The sequence below is a fragment of the Salvelinus sp. IW2-2015 genome, linkage group LG32 (assembly GCF_002910315.2).
Source record: "Salvelinus sp. IW2-2015 linkage group LG32, ASM291031v2, whole genome shotgun sequence".
Lineage (NCBI taxonomy): Eukaryota > Metazoa > Chordata > Actinopteri > Salmoniformes > Salmonidae > Salvelinus > Salvelinus sp. IW2-2015.
The window spans coordinates 31,229,628-31,245,901 of NC_036871.1; the positions used below are offsets into that span (position 1 = coordinate 31,229,628).

Here is a 16,274-nt window from a genome sequence, read left to right on the forward strand (position 1 = left end):
TGGCCTATTTATTGCCTTAACTCCCTTATCTTACCTCATTTGCACACACTGTATATAGACTTTGTTTTCTTTTTTTCTACTGTATGTTTTGTTTATTCCATGTGTAACTCTGGGTTGTTGTATGTGTCGAACTGCTATGCTTTATATTGGCCAGGTCGCAGTTGCAAATGAGAACTTGTTGTCAACAAGCCTTCCTGGTTAAATAAAGATGAAATAAAAAATAAAACAATTCAGACGGGTGTCATGTCTCGCCAAGTCTTCGTTAACGCGGTCGATCTTTATGTTGACCTCGGTGGCGAAAATAGCTATTTGTGCGGATAGATCAGTGGATAATGACTCCACCTTAGCCAGCACAGCCTCTTCAGACTCAATGATAGCCGCCATTACCATGGCTATGTCAGGGGGGATCAGAGTCCGTGTCAGGTGAGCCCGAGGCTTCAGCAGAGGCCTGCTCCTTTGTGGCCCGCGGCCGTTGTCGTCTTCTTCTATGAGGTTTAACGGCGGTTGGCATCCAATTTGTTGCATTTCCGCCACCTACTAGACTGGAGTATAACTCCCTTATACTTTGAAAAATTAAAATGTACTAAACAAATACCCTACCATCTAACACTATACTCACCAATTTCAAAATGATATAAAATAAAATTAACACCCCCCCCCCCCTATTTATTCCTACCTTATGCCATCACCCTGAAAGGATGGGACATCGCCACTTAACACATCCTGTAACTCTAAGTCTCGTACACCCAAATACCTCTCTGCAGATGCCACCACAACCTCAAATTTCTGAGACTTCTCATCCATCCCTGCAGTACAATTAATAACCATTGCTATAAATGCTAAAAATCCAATCTTACTGAAACTTATTTTACTTTTTGGCCTATCCCTCTGTACTGGTATATCTCTACTACTCTCGGCCGTTGTCAAATCAAATCAAATTTTATTGGTCACAAACACATGGTTAGCAGATGTTAATGCGAGTGTAGCGAAATGCTTGTGCTTCTAGTTCCAACAGTGCAGTATTATCTAACAATTCCCCAACAACTACCCAATACACACAAATCTAAAGGGGTGAATGAGAATATGTACATATAAGTATATGGATGAGAGATGTCCGAGCGGCATAGGCAAGGTGCAGTAGATGGTATAAATTACAGTATATACATGTGATATGAGTTATGTAAGATATGTAACATTATTAAAGTGGCATTATTTAAAGTGACTAGTGATCCATTTATTAAAGTGTCCAGTGATTGGGACTCAGTGTAGGCAGCAGCCTCACTGAGTTAGTGATGGCTATTTAACAGTCTGATAGCCTTGAGATTGAAAAACAGCTATCTCTCAGTCCCAGCTTTGATGCAACTGTACTGACCTCGCCTTCTGGATTATAGCGGTGTGAACAGGCAGTGGCTCGGGTGGTTGTTCTTGCTGATCTTTTTGGCCTTCCTGTGACATCGGGTGCTGTAGGTGTCATGGAGGGCAGGTAGTTTGCCCCCGGTGATGCGTTGTGCAGACCGCACCACCCTCTGGAGAGCCTTGCGGTTGAAGGCTGTGCAGTTGCCGTACCAGGCTGTGATACAGCCCGACAGGATGCTCTCGATTGTGCATCTGTAAAAGTTTGTCAGGGTTTTGGGTGACAGAATAAATTTATTCAGCGTCCTGAGGTTGAAGAGGTGCTGTTGCTGTCAGTGTGGGTGGACCATTTCAGTTTGTCTGTGATGTGTACGCCTAGGAACTTAACTTTCCACCTCCACCTTGTCTAGACATTTTAACGATTAAAAGGCCAAATTTTTCACTCCAAAAAAGTCAGAGTAGTAAATTGGGTTCGATTCCAAATTAAATGTTACAAAATGAACACGGTGGGAGGTGTTGGTCAAGTATTAATAGTAAATTGTTTGCCCTGGATCGGAGCACCAAGAAGACGCGTCTTCACATGTTGCCGGTCACCAGCGCCCCCCTTAATATTTTTTTGAAACATGTTTTTTGGGTAAAAATGGGAAAAAATCCTGCTTGCTCTCCAGGAGGGTTGGCCACCCCTTATCGATGTTTCCCAAGTGCTGGATGTTTGAAAATGTTCTGGTTATAACAATATATTTCTCAAAATCATCCAACGTTCAAGAAAAATCTAATGAATATCAATATTCAGGTGGTTTATGCCTACTAGCTGAAGATCCTTGCCATAATTTTACTCTGCATAGATATATACAATATACATTTATGGGAGGTGTGAGTCCCCCAATCATCTCTGCCTAACGTGCACAATACACACGTCAAAATATTATATGAGAGGCCTGGAGCATTTCATCTGTATGACTTATTCAAAACTGTAAACATTTTTACAATATTTCACCTTTATTTAACCAGGTAGGCTAGTTGAGAACAAGTTCTCATTTACAACTGCGACCTGGACAAGATGAAGCATAGCAGTGTGAACAGACAACACAGAGTTACACAAGGAGTAAACAATAAACAAGTCAATAACACAGTAGGAAAAAAATAAGTCTATATACATTGTGTGCAAAAGGCATGAGGAGGTAGGCAATAAATAGGCAATAGGAGCGAATAATTACAATTTAGCAGATTAACACTGGAGTGATAAATCATCAGATGATCAATGTGCAAGTAGAGATACTGGTGTGCAAAAGAGCAGAAAAGTAAATAAATAAAAACAGTAAGGGGATGAGGTAGGTAAATTGGGTGGGCTGTTTACAGATGGACTATGTACAGCTGCAGCGATCGGTTAGCTGCTCAGATAGCAGATGTTTAAAGTTGGTGAGGGAAATAAAAGTCTCCAACTTCAGCGATTATTGCAATTCGTTCCAGTCACAGGCAGCAGAGAACTGGAAGGAAAGGCGGCCAAATGAGGTGTTCGCTTTTGGGATGATCAGTGAGATATACCTGCTGGAGCGCGTGCTACGGGTGGGTGTTGTTATCGTGACCAGTGAACCGAGATAAGGCGGAGCTTTACCTAGCATGGACTTATAGATGACCTGGAGCCAGTGGGTCTGGCGGCGAATATGTAGCGAGGGCCAGCCGACTAGAGCATACAGGTCGCAGTGGTGGGTGGTATAAGGTGTTTTAGTAACAAAACGGATGGCACTATGATAAACTGCATCTAGTTTGCTGAGTTGAGTATTGGAAGCTATTTTGTAGATGACATCGCCGAAGTCAAGGATCGGTAGGATAGTCAGTTTTACTAGAGTAAGTTTGGCGGCGTGTGTGGAGGAGGCTTTGTTTGCGAAATAGAAAGCCGATTCTTGATTTGATTTTGGATTGGAGATGTTTAATATGAGTCTGGAAGGAGAGTTTACAGTCTAGCCAGACACCTAGGTATTTATAGATGTCCACATATTCTAGGTCGGAACCGTCCAGGGTGGGTGATGCTAGTCGGTGGGCGGGTGCAGGCAGCGAACGGTTGAAAAGCATGCATTTGGTTTTATTAGCATTTAAGAGCAGTTGGAGGCCACGGAAGGGTGTTGTATGGCATTGAAGCTCGTTTGTAGGTTAGATAGCACAGTGTCCAAGGAAGGGCCAGAAGTATACAGAATGGTGTCGTCTGCGTAGAGGTGGATCAGGAACGCCCGCAGCAAGAGCAACATCATTGATATATACAGAGAAAAGAGTCGGCCCGAGAATTGAACCCTGTGGTACCCCCATAGAGACTGCCAGAGGACTGGACAACATGCCCTCCGATTTGACACACTGAACTCTGTCTGCATAGTAGTTGGTGAAACAGGCAAGACAGTCATCAGAAAAACCGAGGCTACTGAGTCTGCCGATAAGAATATGGTGATTGACAGAGTCGAAAGCCTTGGCCAGGTCGATGAAGACGGCTGCACAGTACTGTCTTTTATCGATGGCGGTTATGATATCATTTAGTACCTTGAGCGTGGTCGAGGTGCACCCGTGACCGGCTCGGAAACCGGATTGCACAGCGGAAGAGGTACGGTGGGATTCGAGATGGTCAGTGATCTGTTTATTAACTTGGCTTTCGAAGACCTTAGATAGGCAGGGCAGGATGGATATAGGTCTGTAACAGTTTGGGTCCAGGGTGTCTCCCCTTTGAAGAGGGGGATGACCGCGGCAGCTTCCAATCCTTGGGGATCTCAGACGATATGAAAGAGAGGTTGAACAGGCTGGTAATAGGGGTTGCAACAATGGCGGCGGATAGTTTCAGAAATAGAGGGTCTAGATTGTCAAGCCCAGCTGACTTGTATGGGTCCAGGTTTTGCAGCTCTTTCAGAACATCTGCTATTTGGATTGGGTAAAGGAGAAGCTGGGGACGCTTGGGCGAGTAGCTGCGGGGGGGGGGGGGCGGAGCTGTTGGCCGAGGTTGGAGTGCCAGGTGGAAGGCATGGCCAGCCGTTGAGAAATGCTTGTTGAAGTCTTCGATTATCATGGATTTTATTCGTGGTGACCGTGTTACCTAGCCTCAGTGCAGTGGGCAGCTGGGAGGAGGTGCTCTTGTTCTCCATGGACTTTAGTGTCCCAGAACTTTTTGGAGTTAGACCTACAGGATGCAAATTTCTGCTTGAAAAAGCTAGCCTTTGCTTTCCTGACTGATTGCGTGTATTGGTTCCTGACTTCCCTGAACAGTTGCATATCGCGGGGACTATTCGATGCTATTGCAGTTCGCCACAGGATGTTTTTGTGCTGGTCGAGGGCAGTCAGGTCTGGAGTGAACCAAGGGCTATATCTGTTCTTAGTTCTGCATTTTTTGAACGGGGCATGCTTATCTAAGATGGTGAGGAAGTTACTTTTAAAGAATGACCAGGCATCCTCAACTGACGGGATGAGGTCAATATCCTTCCAGGGTACCCGGGCCAGGTCGATTAGAAAGGCCTGCTCGCAGAAGTGTTTTAGGGAGCGTTTGACAGTGATGAGGGGTGGTCGTTTGACCGCGGACCCGTAGCAGATACAGGCAATGAGGCAGTGATCGCTGAGATCCTGATTGAAGACAGCAGAGGTGTATTTGGAGGGCAAGTTTGTCAGGATAATGTCTATGAGGGTGCCCATGTTTACAGATTTAGGGTTGTACCTGGTGGGTTCCTTGATGATTTGTGTGAGATTGAGGGCATCTAGCTTAGATTGTAGGACTGCCGGGGTGTTAAGCATATCCCAGTTTAGGTCACCTAACAGAACAAACTCTGAAGCTAGATGGGCGGCGATCAATTCACAAATGGTGTCCAGGGCACAGCTGGGAGCTGAGGGGGGTCGGGAGCAGGCGGCAACAGTGAGAGACTTATTTCTGGAGAGATTCATTTTTAAAATTAGAAGTTCGAACTGTTTGGGTATGGACCTGGAAAGTATGACATTTCTTTGCAGGCTATCTCTGCAGTAGATTGCAACTCCTCCCCCTTTGGCAGTTCTATCTTGATGGAAAATGTTATAGTTGGGTATGGAAATCTCTGAATTTTGTGGCCTTCCTAAGCCAGGATTCAGACACGGCAAGGACATCAGGGTTGGCAGAGTGTGCCAAAGCAGTGAGTAAAACAAACTTAGGGAGGAGGCTTCTGATGTTGACATGCATGAAACCAAGGCTTTTTCGATCACAGAAGTCAACAAATTAGGGTGCCTGGGGACATGCAGGGCCTGGGTTTATACAGCCTCCTATAATTCATTTTGAAAGACAATTAGGCATATCAGATTTCAAATATGTGATTACACTGGCAAAATTGTGATGAAGTGGAATAATAAAACAAGTGTGGGGAATAATAGTAGTGTTCTTGGTGACAAGTATATCAATTACCCTATATTTTAGCCCATTGTTAAGAATGAGAATTGTTCCACTGACCTGGTAAATAAAGTAAATAGATAATAAAATGCCCTTTAGACGACCCTACACTCCAACCAAATGTTTGTTATATTTATTTCCCCCCTAGAATCAGGCCACCCTACCAAACTTTCATGCTAAAATATACTGTCGGTCTCTATCTGCTGCCTTTTCGATGTCACAGCCTAAATGCCAATCACCAAACGAGGGGACTAATGCAAGTGTGGATTAAATCAACTTTAGTACATGCTGTCAAAAGGCTGTATTCTGCAATAGAGATGGGAGTAACAGCAAACTAATTTTGTTGACAGCATTGTACATAAAACAGCGCTACCGTGTTGCTTTTTTTTACAGTTTTATAAACTCCGGCGAACGTTCTCTCTCTCCATTCAGCACCACATTAATCTTGTGTTTTTCTTTAAAACGCGCATCCAATCATCTTGATCCATTACATAACTAGACCAATCATATGCTTTAATGTGCCGCAGTTCACAGTGCCGTGGCAAGACAGGCCAATAATGATAAAGGTTCCGCTTGTGATGTTATTAAATTGCAGGTGCTCCGATTTCAAAACCATTTGGAGCACAGTTGAAAATGACTAATTTGAAAAATAAATATTTAAAAATAAAACCAGTACTTTTCGATGCGTGAGAAGAGGTTCAAATGCGTGTCTCACGGCCAATGCGTTAGAGTTGGCAGCTCTGGGTAAGGCAAACAGTTCAGAGATTTAACGATGCTCTTACGAAGGATCTAACGATGAGCTTAACCTTAGACCGGGCCTGGAGCAGCAAGTCTCAGCCTCTGGGCCAAAACAAATGTTGAAGCATCTTTCTGACAGTCGCACTTGGGACAGTGGACACCTAGTTACAACGGGAAGAAACAATTAGGCTATTATTATCAGTCATGTCAAAACCAACAGGGTACAAAATCCTCAAGCAGTAACGTTAATCATGCAACTTATGTTACAAAAGGCTCTGCACATCCAGTAAGCCAAGCTGGCAGTCGAACAACAATTCAACTATCCGTAAACAAATAGTGGTTGATTGAGTAAACAAATATAGTGGTTGATTGACAGTTTCACATTTCGTTGCATTGCACTGCAAACTCCTTGTAGAAATGTTARAATTTTTACAATGCAATCAAATGTAAACTTTATTTTAACCTCAAAATGTACTAACTCGAACTGCTGCTACGATCATGCAACAAAGTAACACTATTGGACGTGCTACGGAAATGAATCATAAATACAAGAGAATATGCACAAAGCAATTTAAGCTAGCATGCAGCTGTTGCTCTCTTGATGAGGCAAAGATAAATCACATTAAAAAAGCTTCAACATTTTAAAGTGGCACTCCAGTCTCCTTTTCACCTCATTTTACACCTGATTTACTTAACTATGTATACTAAATACTTGTGTGTGTATATATATATATATATATATATACACACACACACTACATACTTACATATATATATACTTATATATGTGTAACTACATACTTGACTGTATGTTTGTTTATTCCATGTGTAACTCTGTGTTGTTGTTTGTGTCGTACTGCTTTGCTTTATCTTGGCCAGGTCGCAGTTGTAAATGAGAACTTGTTCTCAACTAGCCTACCTGGTAAATAAAGGTTAAATAAAAATATAAATCTAAAGGCATATCTCAATTGGTGGTCCAGGTAAGACATGACAAAGCACAAGTAAAAATGTTTTACCCTTTAGTTTGTGGTGTACTTTACTGTATTTATACTTGGGATATCACTATTTAAAAATCATTGGATGACATCTTGAAATACTTGATTGTAAACCTAATCTCAGTACAGTTGAACAGTTCATTAAGTGTACAATGCTGAGGAAAACACGGAACATGCAATCTTACATTCAGACATTGGCAAATTTACTTACATTGATGTTTTTGATGTAGTTTGAGGTTACAGAGAACTGTGAAACTTTTACCACACAGCACACAACTAAATGGCTTTTGTCCACTGTGAAATCGCTCATGTGTTTGGCAGTTGTCCTGCCTTGCAAACCTCTTGCCACAGAGTCTGCAACTGAAAGGTCTCTCACCCGTGTGAACACTCTGATGTGACTTAAGTCTTTGTTTCTGAGTAAAACTTTTCCCACACTCAAGACATCTGTATGGCTTGACTCCAGCATGAGAGTGTTGGTGTGCTTCAAGTTGACAATGGCGGTGGAAGCTCTTTCCACACAATGAGCAGATMAACACTTTTTGGTTTGGTACAGCTCTCCAAACATTTACCATCCTCTTTGTTTTCAATCTGTTCRTATTAAGAATATGCTCTTGGTTGTGTGAGTGTGACTCTGATGTGCTCTCAGTTGSTCTCAAGAGCCCTTGTGAAGAAGGTRCTGGCTGCTGCATTCTGGGKTGTAAAATCAAGCCCTCKCTCACAACAGGATGCAGAGTATCTCTGTACTGCCCCTGCACAACATGTATGGACTCAGACATGGCATRGTCATGYTACACAGGATGCCTCTCAGGRTCCACTTTCAGTGGGACAGTGCTGAATATGTCATCCAGTGGTTTCTCTACAGTGGACAAAGACATACAGGAAGGATGGGATGGGATGGGAGCGGGATATTGATCTGCCTGAGATGAGAACATCTGTAAGCATCTCCCTGTAGAGTAAGACCCATCTGGGTGGCCAGAATTATTCCCACTTAGTCCTTGTGTAACAGAGGACCACAGCTGACTATCTCTCTCATCCATTCTAAAGTCCACACTTTCTGTGATTCCTTGATCTTCTATGGTTCCCTGGGCTACATGTTCTTCCACCTGCTCTGCTTTCACCAGAAACTCCAGTCCACTCCTCTCCTCTTCAAGGTGTCCAGACCGCTGCAGCTCATTGAAGCTCTCTACTGGGTTCTCTACAGGCATGGCTTGGGCTTTTTGGTTCTCTTCATCACCTGGAAGTATAGTAATTGTAAAGTCAAATAAGCAATAAAACAACACCTTGAACAATGCAAAATAACCTGACTTGATAGCACCAAATGTCAACACGCCTCGGGTGTATTTACAACAAGGGGTGTGGTCCTTTGTAGCTCAGTTGGTACATTGTGCTTGTAACTTCAGGGTAGTGGGTTCGATTCCCGGACACCCATGCAAAAAAATATATGCATGCATGACTAAGCTGCTTTGGATAAAAGAGTCTTCTAAATGGCATAAATATATATATATTACATACACTAACCTTGCTTTCAATTGTATCTGTGGGAAGCCAGAAGTTACAACAGACCTGTTTAACCCAATGAGTCCTACCGTAACGTGATGCGTTTTGGACTTTAACCCCTTTTAAACATTGTGTGTTTCAGCTACAGACTACTGGGTTGTACCATTGGATTCTTACAGTTCTTCTGCATAGATACCAGATATCATACCTCGTTACCAACCATTAGTCTGTGATTAACAGGGGCTAAGCTAGAGTGGTGTTTGTGAGACAAGGGCAGATCCTTAAGTTTGTGTAGAATACGAATGGTTTGAGCTACAAACTATTAAAAGCTATCTATGAAAAGCTTAGACTCTCACCAACACACGTAACATTTTTCACAAGCTACACAAGTTGTTAGATGCTAAGGGGTTCTTCTACATAGAAGATCATAGGAAATCCCAGGACATAGTGTCTAATACTTTAACAAGCTCACAACTACAGTTTTCACTGACTAGTTGGATATTCATTTCCCAGTGAGAAAACAATTCCTGTACTTACAGCATTAATATCAATTCATTTTTTAAATCAGGATTTGCTTTGGCGGACCTTTTATTGACATTAGTCAATACAACTCACGGATGCAACTATTTGTCAAATTGTTTTATGTTCTACTTATACAACGGGTGGGTCTAATCCTGAATGCTTAATGATTAAAACCGCATTCCGCCTGTGTCTATTACACAAGTTACCACCAGCTAAATCAATGACATTAAAATGCCTATTTACTCTGTTCCATCTGACTGTGCAATCCACTGTCTCATCAACCTAGCCAGGCAATTTATAAACGTAATCTCCACTATAAAAAGCATCTAGACATGATCTCACATTTCTTTTAGACTAACATTTAGATTTCAACAGCGGAGATTTGTCTGTCTCACCGACATTTGCAACATTTTGAATATGGAAACATTCTATCTCCAGCTGTCCCATAGTAATGAACGAGTCGGGACGAGAAAGACAGACGGGCAGTGTTTCTCAGGCAGTCAAAATCATGAACCAGCTGGCATCCTTTTTATGGATACAATGGAAAGCAACGCTAGTGTATGTAAATTTACCCGCGTTGCTAAAAGCACATACTCTTACCTTTTTGCGGAGTCCCACTCCCAACCTGAATTTCCTCAGCATGTTGCCTGTCATTTGTCACTCGTATTGCTGCTTCTCTTTGAGCTTTCCTCAGTTCTCTTTCCATCAGCTGTAAACTATTTTGAAGGCCTTCCATCTCATTTTCTTTCCGACACATTTCAAGCCGTAGCACGACGGTCCCCTCGTCTACAAGTTTGGTTATTTCTGCAACTGCTGCCTTTGATAGCACATCCATGATTGCAGCTATTTGTGTACTGAAAGAAACAGTGTTAGACATTGTTCTTCAAATAAAATCACTGCTGTTATACAAAAGCGAATATGTAGTGCTAGTGCCTCTGGGAAATGTTTATAACAGAATCGTTTCTACTACTGTACAGTTTACCGAAACTGGCAAGCAGCATTGTTTGGTAAAAAAAAAGAAGTCTGGAAAGATGGATAACGGAAATGACGACAAAGGTTTACCCTAAACTTCTTCTTCGGTGAGGTTTAACGGAGGTTTGCATCCAATACATTACATTACCGCCTCCAACTGAACTATTTTTTATTTAACTAGGCAAGTCCATCCTGAAGAACAAGTTCTTATTTACAATGACGGCCTACCGGGGAACAATGGGTAAACTGCCTTGTTCAGGGCCAGAATGACAGATTTGACCTTGTCAGCTTGGGGATTCGATCCAGCAACCTTTTGGTTACTGGCACAATGCTCTAACCACTAGTCTACCTGCCGCCCCATTACACTTTGTAATACAAAATGTTCAAGGGGAACCAGAAAAAAATCATATACATTTTTAATTACCCTACCAACTAACCATACTCATTAAAACCCAACACCTTATTCCACTACTTTAACCCAATCTGAATCAGGTCAACAGCCTGAGAGGCAGTGGCGATTTGAGCATGTAAATATTGGTGAAGGGGAAAAAACTAGTGGGATGGATGCATGCCAGCAATGCCACAACACTAACCAATACATTAATTGCACTATAACGGTGACAAACGGTGCCTTGTCTGGCAGCAAAACAGTTCATTCAGCCTTATTTACTGCCTTTAAAAAAAAACATAGCTGCTATGGCTGACTTGCTTAAACAAATGTGGTTTCCAATGACAATTAAGATGTACAAACTATGGCATAAGGGGACGACAAGCAGATAAGGGGCAATCTGTACACCAAGTCAGCACCGTAGGATAAATAAAGGAGGCATATAAGCAGACAATGAAAGCTCTTACAATATTCAATGATTACATTTCTCTAAAACAGGTTATAGACTACATGTGCACTACCAAGTCGAACAGTAGGTGAAATTAAGAGGGGGAAATAGACCAAATTATTAGGTTGAGGCACATGGGCTACTAACATCTTCCTACACAACATACACTTAGTATTACTTTCTTAGCTACAGTATACATATCTCCTTGGCATATTACATCATTTATGCAGCAGCATACAATACATTTTTTGCCTCACCTTGTTGTGCTGTGCTCACTTGAACAGGAGGGTGGTGTGGTGGTCCTTCGCGGGCAAATTTTGTCATCAGTCTGGCATTCTCTGGATTTATGTTGCATTCAAAACAACTGGGAACTCAGGTCGAATCATGATGACGTCATTGATCTTCAGGTCGTAGCTCTAGAAAGAGCCTGGATTTACAATTCAGAGTTGGATGACCGTTCAAAACTTATTTTCCCTGTTGGAGCTTGTTTATTTCCGACTTCCCAGTTGTCTTGAACTCGCTGAAGTCAAGTTTTTGCAGTTCCAAGTTAAGTTGTTTTGAGCGCGGCACAAAACATTGCTTCATTGACAGCATGGCCAATGTTGAATGTTTATCATTTTAAATTTGGAAAAGAGCCCCTTAATCCCAGATTTGGCACCACACAGCCACTCCACTGAATAGCAGGCTAGTGTTTGCTTTGCAATGCTTGCAGTTAATGTTAGCCACTGTCACTGATTCCTTCCAAACCACTGTCGTAGCTGAATCAGAATTAGTTAAGTAACATAGATAAGTAAGATGTTTTATTTACTTTATACTTGTCATTAGAATGTATTATTTTGGACTATACTGTTGGCAGTTGCATTTTCCTTTCTTTCTAGGGAAAAGTCACTTGGGGCCCAGAGAGGGGAGAGGTCAGGCTTGTCTTTTACATGTCTGGTAATATGCAGAATATCAGAAAGGGAGAAGTCAGGTTTGAACATTGTCTTCATAATGAATATATCTGTGAAGGGCTCCACTATGTCTGTACTCCAGTCATTCCCTCATTTTCCCATTGGGGGGGGAGGAGTATGGCAGTGTCTGGAAATATTGTATTACCCCTCTGATGTTGAACTTATCTTTCATAGTATATGACCTAGAGGTTCACTCCCCTTAGTGAGCTTCTCCAGGAGTGGGGAGAAGAGTGGGTGTATTTGAGATGGGAGTATCTAGAATTGACAATTGATATATGCCATTGGATGAGGTAATGTTTTGGTACTAGAAAGTACCAAGAACGAGAAGTAGAAACTCGTCTAAGAGACCATACTGAACGATAATTTATAGCTAATGCTATCTGGCTATGGGATACTCCTCTTTCAAGTAAAAGGCCCTTTGTGAAGTTCCTAAGATCTGTGGTTCGTCATGTGAGTTGAGAGGGGTGTATCTTGGCTTTAAAAGATACTAAGAATTATTTTGTAAGCACTCAGAGAATTCATTTATAGACACTGAATTGATCTGAGAGTCAAAGGGCTATGGTGAAGCTCATCTAATTAAAGATGGAATTTAAAATATAACTCTGACTTGTGTGTGGTTTGTAAACTCTCATCATTTAGTAATACAGGAAATTACCACGACACCACTCATTGTTGAATTTGCAATTTCCAACTTGTTGTTTAACATTTTGAAAGTATGATGTTGACATGATCAGTCCAATCAAAGCTACTGTACATATAACGTGATTTGACGTCATTTTATCTGTGGCCAATGACCTTGAGCCTTCTTGGATGGGCACTTCTAATGTAACTCTATGGCAGCACCCAAGGGGCTAGAATTTTGTAGCTCTCCCCTTAGACTTGGCAGTGATGTAGTGTCCCCATGAGTGACAGAACACTGAGCCAATCACGGCGCAACACTCCGTATTTTCTACTTGCTTGCCCCACCACCACAAAACGCACTGAGCTCAAGCTCTGCTTTGCCCACCTCCTTGCTTGTTCTGCCCACTATGCTTAATTTTCTCCCACTGTAAACTACACAGATTAACTTTCTTGGGTTAGTTATAAATATATTTTCTACCACTCAATACATGCTGTAACCAATGTTCCCTCAAATTTTTTGTTGCACGGAGTAAATGTTAGGTCTTGTGAGCGAAAATTTGAACATTGCAAATTCCACCACGTTTTTACAGTGTACCCTTACAGTTTTAGACAGTAGCCAATAGGCTTTTGTGGCCTTTTGAGCATAATGTAGGCCTACCAACAAATCCAATGGAGCAAATCCCATACCATTCACATGAAATAGCTTTTGATTTCTATGATATAGCCTACAGTATGTGGTGTCCAATGCAGGCCTAAATTGCATGAGACTTTTAAAAACGTTTTTACCTTACGAAGGGCTTGACATTAATTCATGATTTTTTTTACATGGTCTGTAACACCATGGGCCAAATAGGTGACTGTGCATTGCATGATGCAAGAAACCACAGTTTTTTTTTTTTTTTGAAAATGTATTTAACTAGGCAAGACGGCTTGAAATGTAGCCTACACATTTTGTGCTCTTGTAGGAAGCAGTAACTCCTCAGTGCTATACTTATCTATAACTGGACTTATAACTCTCTAACTAGCAAAGGACATCAACAAATGTCCACAAGCTGTACATATAACGTACAGCTTTGCACTCTAATCCAAATTGATAAATTTTGCATAGGATGGCAGGCCTGTCAACTCCTGGACACTTGTCATCGTTCTTGAAACTTGCTTGATTAATGGACAGCCGATCTACCTTGATTTCGCAGGACCTTTTCTCTTTCTCTTAGATGATCGATCTCGGTCAGCAGAGATGTACGTTCAACAGCAGATATGTACTAAACTTAATATTCGCTCAGGTCATCACCAGGCATTTTGGGGTTTTCTTGCAGATTCGCTGATCGCAAGTGCCCTCCTCTTTACCCTCTTTCTCTCCATCTCCTGTCTGGTTTAAAATGTATTTAGGTTGTAGTGACAGGTGTCTTTCTGACTGGATGTAAGGCGGGTGAAGACAGATGGCAGGTAGTCTGAGCTCAGGAGTTGGCATCAACTAAACCAGGTATTCCCAAACTGGGGTACGTGTACCCCCAATGCCGTCGGAGCTACACCAAATAAAAATGTGATTAACATAAAAAAAAACATTTTTCTTTTTTAATTAGTCACATTTTCAAACAGTCCATTTATATTTTCCAACAGGGCTATACATTTGGGTGAGTTTTTTTTTTATTGTTTGTTTTTAATCGCCTGAGTAGCCTCTTCTCACTGCCAAAAATTAAATTAAACCATCTAGTGTTCAGCAAAATAACACTGTCAAATACAGGTAGCCTAGTTAAATAATAAACATCCAATCACATAAACCGTTACTCTCTCGCGGGAATACCACTAACAGTCCGTATGTAGCCAAACGTAGCAGCTGCTCATTCCGTTTGGTCGAAAATGGATAAATGGTTCAAAAAAAGTAAGGCCCGTGTCCATAGAGACTCATACCAACTCTACAACACCTGCCGATGACACAAGTTGTTCTGCTTCCACGAGCACATCCAGTGCTAGCATCAGTAATTCTACATTTGTGGTTAACCCAGCTAGCATGGACACTGACAGTTGTGAATCTGATGCAGCCGAAGACCTACTTTCCCCTTACCCCGGACAGCACCGAACAGACAGGGACATTGGACCATCGAAGAGGCGCAAATATGATAACCCCAAATCAATGTAGTTAACTTATATTGGGAGTCGTGCCTTTCCTCAGCCACAGTGTGTTATATGTGCAAAAGCACTCTCTCACAACTTGATGAAACCTTCACTCTTGCACAGACATTTAGAAACACATGCCAATTTGAAAAATAAACTTTGGGGGTTTGAGTGAGAATTAAGACAACTTTCAGAGAAAATTTCAGAGAAAAAACTTTCACAGAAAATTTCTGATTTTTGCAATGTTACGTAGATGGAAAAAAGCTACGTCAAGAGAGATCAGGGTCAAGAGTAACGCCGAGGTCCTTCACAGTTTTATTTGAGACGACTTTACAATCTTGATGGTTGTAAAGTCGTCTCAAATAAAACTGTGAAGGACCTCGGCGTTACTCTTGACCCTGATCTCTCTTTTGACGAACATATCAAGACTGTTTCAAGGACAGCTTTTTTCCATCTACGTAACATTGCAAAAATCTGAAATTTTCTGTCCAAAAATGCAGAAAAATGTATCCATGCATTTGTTACTTCTAGGTTAGACTACTGCAATGCTCTACTTTCCGGCTACCCGGATAAAGCACTAAATAAACTTCAGTTAGTGCTAAATACGGCTGCTAGAAATCCTGACTAGACCCAAGAAATTTGATCATATTACTCCAGTGCTAGCTTCCCTACACTGGCTTCCTGTTAAGGCAAGGGCTGATTTCAAGGTTTTACTGTTAACCTATAAAGCGTTACATGGCTGCTCCTACTATCTTTCCGAGTTGGTCCTGCCGTACATACCTACACGTACGCTACGGTCACAAGACGCAGGCCTCCTAATTGTCCCTAGAATTTCTAAGCAAACAGCTGGAGGCAGGGCTTTCTCCTATAGATCTCCATTTTTATGGAACGTCTGCCTACCCATGTGAGAGACGCAGACTCGGTCTCAACCTTTAAGTCTTTACTGAAGACTTATCTCTTCAGTAGGTCATATGATTGAGTGTAGTCTGGCCCAGGAGTGTGAAGGTGAACGGAAAGGCTCTGGAGCAACGAACGCCCTTGCTGTCTCTGCCTGGCCGGTTCCCCTCTCTCCACTGGGATTCTCTGCCTCTAACCTATTACAGGGGCTGAGTCACTGGCTTACTGGTGCTCTTTCATGCCGTCCTAGGAGGGGTGCGTCACTTGAGTGGGTTGAGTTACTGACGTTATCTTCCTGTCTGGGTTGGCGACCCCCTTGGTTTGTGCTGTGGTGGAGTCTTTGTGGGCTATACTCTGCCTTGTCTCAGGATTGGAAGTTGGTGGTTGAAGATAT

General features: G+C 42.0%; 1 protein-coding gene and 1 pseudogene across 1 annotated transcript in view; one reads left to right on the forward strand and one right to left on the reverse strand.

Annotated features, from left to right (window-relative positions):
• LOC111956639 (actin-binding protein IPP) overlaps positions 1–16,274 on the forward strand; it is a 390,618-nt gene that overhangs the window by 88,032 nt on the left and 286,312 nt on the right. The window lies entirely within an intron of this gene.
• Positions 7,481–10,541, reverse strand: LOC111956664 (uncharacterized; annotated as a pseudogene).